Source organism: Pristiophorus japonicus, chromosome 4 (assembly GCF_044704955.1).
Source record: "Pristiophorus japonicus isolate sPriJap1 chromosome 4, sPriJap1.hap1, whole genome shotgun sequence".
Lineage (NCBI taxonomy): Eukaryota > Metazoa > Chordata > Chondrichthyes > Pristiophoridae > Pristiophorus > Pristiophorus japonicus.
In genome coordinates this window covers 193,714,918-193,720,277 of record NC_091980.1, presented here as the reverse complement: position 1 = coordinate 193,720,277, position 5,360 = coordinate 193,714,918, and positions in this window count along the sequence as shown.

Sequence of the window (5,360 nt, the reverse complement as noted above, 5' to 3'; positions counted from 1 at the left end):
AGCCTTCTAAGGCACTGCTCTTTTGACAGGTAAACGTACAAGAACTGCTCCCGGAAAACCCTGGGAGGGTAAGGCCTTCTGTTGCGACATCTGCAGGCCCTCCCCCTGCCTCTGGGCCCATTTGGCATGGTATGTCTCTGGAGCCGCCACCTTAAAAGTAGATGCTGGATGCCAAGGTGCATTGCCAGGACAGCCCCCATGACTGAGTGAAAGCAGCAGTTCCAAAAGTTGAGAGAAATGCTAATGAACAAACTGTAACACCAGAAACAAAGCAACTATGTTCACAATCTGAAAGCATTCAGAACGATCTCTGGGAAGGTAGCAATCAATCTGACCTCCCAATGACCCGGTTGCTCATTGTCTTATATATCGCTGCGGGCCAATACCATTTGTGAGCACTTGGTTTTGCTGGCGTGATTAGCGCAAGCGGTAAATGCAGCGAAAACAATCAATATTGTGATCGGGGCGCTAGCGAGGCGTTGCACACTCACTAACATCACGGTCTCATTGGTGCAGCATTCCCTGGCGCTAAGTTTTTGTGCCGTCGCTAAAACACTATTCAAGTTGGCGAGCGGCACTAATATCACTGCGCCGGGCGATAAGCAAAGGCCTCATTAGTGCCCTTTGCCAGCGCTATTCAAATTCTTGCCCAACAAAGTTTATATATAGTAATAATTTTTTCCAATGTTAATATTAAAATTAATATTAAATTAGGACTCAGCATATATTTAGGCTGCCATTCCAATGCAGTAATAAGGGATTGCTGCATTGTCAGAGGTGCCATCCGTCAGATGAGAGTTGATGCTAAGGCGCCATCTATCCGTTCAGGTGGGTATTAAAGATCCCATGGCACTATCGTCAAAGAGCAGAATGACTTATCCTGTTATCAAAGCCAAGATGCTTTCTTCAAACAACATCGGCAGAAACAGATTAACTAGTAATATATTTACTTGCTCTCTGTGGTACATTGCAGTGTGTGGAATTTTGCTGTATGCAAAATAGCTGCCACATTCACCAGCATAACAACAGTGATAGCACTTCAACCCAAATCATTCTATGTGAATTGCTTGAGACATTGCTGACAGATATGATGAAGCTAATACAAGATTTTTCTTTCTTTAAATCCATCCAATAATATTGTCATGGTGACAATCACATTTGTCTTTTTTTTTGATTATCTGGAATCTCTTTCTAGTCTTTGTTTCTTTTTAGTCATGTCAATTGCTTTTTCCTCTTCGTCTTTGATACACATTTTTGCTTTCCTAGATTGTCTCTCTCATGGGTCAATAATGCAAGGCCAGCACATAGGACCATAACAACAGGACTATGCTATTCAGCCTCTCAAGCCTGTTCCATCATTTAGTGTGATAATGGCTGATCTGTATCTTAACTCCATCCACCTGCCCTAGCTCCATATGCTTTTATACATTTGACTCGCAAAAATCTATTGATCTGAGATTTAAAATTTAAAAGCACTGCCGGGACTGCTGCCCATTATGTGCTCAGGCACACAAGTGAGTGATAACACGAGTTCAACTCATTTAAGTAATTTTCTGGTCCTCCACACATCGTTCGTAACACCCTGGGAGGATTGGGAGGGGACGGGGATGGAGGTTTGAGTGCTCACAAACAGTGTCTTCCTGTGTAGCACTAGGAATTTTTCCTGGGAGAGCGAAGTGGCAACAGAGCGGGACGAGAAGCAGGTTGGAGAAAGGGGCTGGATTAGCATATTTATTTTTTAAATATGTCATCCACTGAAGCCTGTTCCAAACATTCTAATGCAGAAGGACAAACGAGGGAAGAAAATGATCAAAACAGATGAAATGAAGTGAAGAACAGAAGAGAATGGTTACTATGGCAATGTATATTCAGAAACCATCAAGAGGACTGCTTGTCCCAAGATAACCTCATTAGACTCTAACATGTCGTGCTCATCATCTTACACACGTTATGTTAATTTGTATTTTAGATTGCTGTGTTTTAATAGAGAAATGAGAAGCTGTTAATTAATCATTTGACTGAAGATTGGAGAATTGATTTTCTTTATGATAAACAATTAAGCTTTTCTTTACATATTCAGAAATGATCATCTGAGAAGCCATGGTGCTGAATATTGCAGCAATTTGGAAACAAAACAAAGGCACAGAACAAACCTCTCTTCTATCCGTTTCCCTGGGAAATGGTCTGCTGTTACAGTACACAATCAATACATGCAATCCAATTGTGCCTATATTTAAATATAATGGAGAAATATTAGTCAGTAATTCTTAGTGTTGCATGTTAATACCTGTAATGCAAAAGAGAACATTTTTATATAATTTAAAATACTTTTTAGAAAATTTAGTTACCACCATATGGGGATGAATTTTAACCCAAAGAAAAGGGTGTTTGGGATCGTGTGGGAAGTTAAAGTGTTAAAAATCTAAATCCTGACCAGAACCTGACTCCAATCTGCCACTTCCAGTTTTAACAGAGATGGGACACAGCAGCCAACCCACTCCCAGGAGGCGAGTCATTTCAATACTGTATTATAATGAGGCTGGCATGCCTCAGATTTAACCAGCATTTTAAATTTAACTGTAGCTGGTCGGGTTTTGCATGCCTCGTGAAACCCATCAGCTAAAGTAAGGCGAGGACTGCTGGATACAGGAGGTATGTGCTTTTATACTTACCTCTTGGATTCAACATCCCTTTCTAACCAACCCCCCGTGATCGGAGCCCCCCCCACTCTACGAGGCATCCAATCACCTAGGCCTCAGATTGCCCCCATGAGGCCTCCACCCTCCCATGCAACTCCAGTGCTCTGATGTCATCTGCCTCCCCCGCCCCACCGCTCCTCCTCTCTCCCCTGCTCCTGGATCGCTGATGACTTTACTTATCATTATTCCAATGTACCTGTGAACATTGTAAGTGCATGGCTAGAAACTTACATCACCATTTCATCACTGTATTCATGTATGTAAGTGTTGTAGTTCTGGGTGAAGATGAAACAGTTTTTACTTTGCCTGTGGTGACAGAAATAATCAAATGGATCAGATTTGGAGATAGTTGGAATTGAGTGCATAATTACACTGAATAAGCTAGAATGCTTTTATAAAACTGTTCTGGTGAGTTACCTACAGGATTTAAAGTTAAAGTTATCAGGAGGAAAACCACATATATAAATTCAAAGTCACTTAATTTACGTTTGTCCTTAAAGGGATCACTGGAGGCCGCTCAAAAAAAGGCTTGCTAACTTTGAGAAATGTTGTTATTTGTGGAATTGGAATGGCTGCACAACCCAGATGCAGGTCGCTGCTGGCCGTGCCCGTGCAAATGCCCGCCCCCACTTCCAGACTTCACTGTGAGTCACAGCACCGACTGAAATTGGTTAGGCCCCGACCAACGAGCTGCATTTAAATGGGAATTTAGGATGGTTCACAACATTCTCCGTTCTAGCACCATTGGGTACTGACCAATTTCTACCCCATTGTGTCTGTACTGGCTTTTTGAGAGAGTACTTCTTTTGCTTCAAATATTTATCTAATTTTTCCTTAAAGGATGCAATGGTCTCCTGCCTCAACTACTCCCTGTGGCAAAAAATTATGTGCTCCAACAGTCCTGTGTGTTAAGAAATTCTACTAACTTCTCTCCTCATTCCCTTAGTGGTCATTCTAAATTAATGACCTCTCGCCACTGACTCATCCAGCAGAGGAAATAGTCTTTCTTAATTCACTCTATCAAAACTCTTCAAAACTTTTAAAAAGCTCTATTATATTTACTCTTGGTCTTTTCCACTCCAGTGGAAATAGCTCCAGTATCTCAAGTCTCTCATCATAACTATAGTTTCACATAGAATCATAGAACGTTACAGCACCGAAGGAGGCCATTCAAACCATCGTGCCTATGGTAGTGCTAGCTAATGAGTCTAAATCCTCTGCTCTTTCCCATAGCTTTTCCTGTAAATCTATTCCCAACGATAAAGGGCTCGAGGTGACCCATGGATCTGTTTGTTGCACATTTCAACCACGGGCATGGGTTCCTGAGAGGAGTCATAGGGGCCGAAATTCAGGCGCGCCACAAACCTGCCGCACCTACTTTTTTTTGGTGCCATTACCGCTGCTATGTTTGCGGTGGCCACTCGGTCCATATTCAGTGATTTTTTTGAAAAAATGGTGTCCGGCGGTAATGAATGGCTGAAATGGGGAGTTTGCAGCGACGTGAGTGGGTTGCTTGGAGTGGGAAAACCACAGGGAAATTCACCCTTCTGGTCATGTGCAGCAATGAGCCAGCTGCCCCCTGGCTTTCTAAAAGGCCAGGGTTTGCAGCTAGGCCCTGAGGAAGGAAGGAGCTGTGTTCAAGGATGGCTGGACCAAGAACGGCAAGCCGATTTTCGGAAACCGAAGTTGGAGACCCTGATGCAGGATGTTGAGGGAAGGAAACGAATCCTATACCCAGATGCAGGGAGACCCAGTCGTGAGGTGTTTACCAATGCCTGGAGGGAGATTGCTGTGGAGCCACGCAGTGCAGAAAGTGACTTAACTACATCATCCGGCTGCTGAAAGTGAGTACCTGTTCCAACTGTAGTGTATGGAGAAAGAGTCAGACTGAACACTGTGAGCTCAAAGTAAAGTGTGACCTTAGTCTTTTATTGCAGGTCTCCAGAGTGCCTCTCCAACCTGTGAAGCCTCTTTCAATATCTGTGCTCACAAGGGATTATGGTATCCCTTGGGACTCCAGGGGATGAGCCCTCTGGTGGCTGTACAGAGTAAATACAAGTTTACATATAAAACAACACTCCCCCCGCAAAGTCATTTAGTGTAACTATTTACAATGTGAGTTGATCTGGGGCCCTTCTTGCCCTGGTTGATCGTCTCGGTGTGAAAGCTGGTGTTGTTGAATCATTTGTTGGGCCCTCGATGGGCTGCTGTGCAGCTGGCCTTGCTGGGCTGCCTGGTGTGTTGGGCCCTGCTGGGCTGCTGTGGATGATGGGTTCTGCTTCGTGGTCAACCGTGGTGCTGGTTGCCACTGGTGTGTATGTTGGGGGATTAAAAAAGGTAGGATCCAAGGTGGGTTGCTCAGGATAGTCCGTGAATCTGAGTTTGATTTGGTCAAAGTGTTTCTGGTGAATGAGTCCATTTGAAAGTTTGACCCGAAACACCCTGCTCCCCTCTTTGGCCACGACAGTGCCGGGAAGCCACTTGGGACCTTGTCCATAATTTAATGCAAATACAGGATCATTGATTTCAATCTCGCTTGACACATTTGCGCAATCATGGTATGCACTTTTTGAAGCCGCCTGCTCTCTACCTGTTCATGTAGATCAGGATGAACTAACGAGAGCCTTGTCTTGAGTGCACTTTTCATGAGCAGTTCAGCAG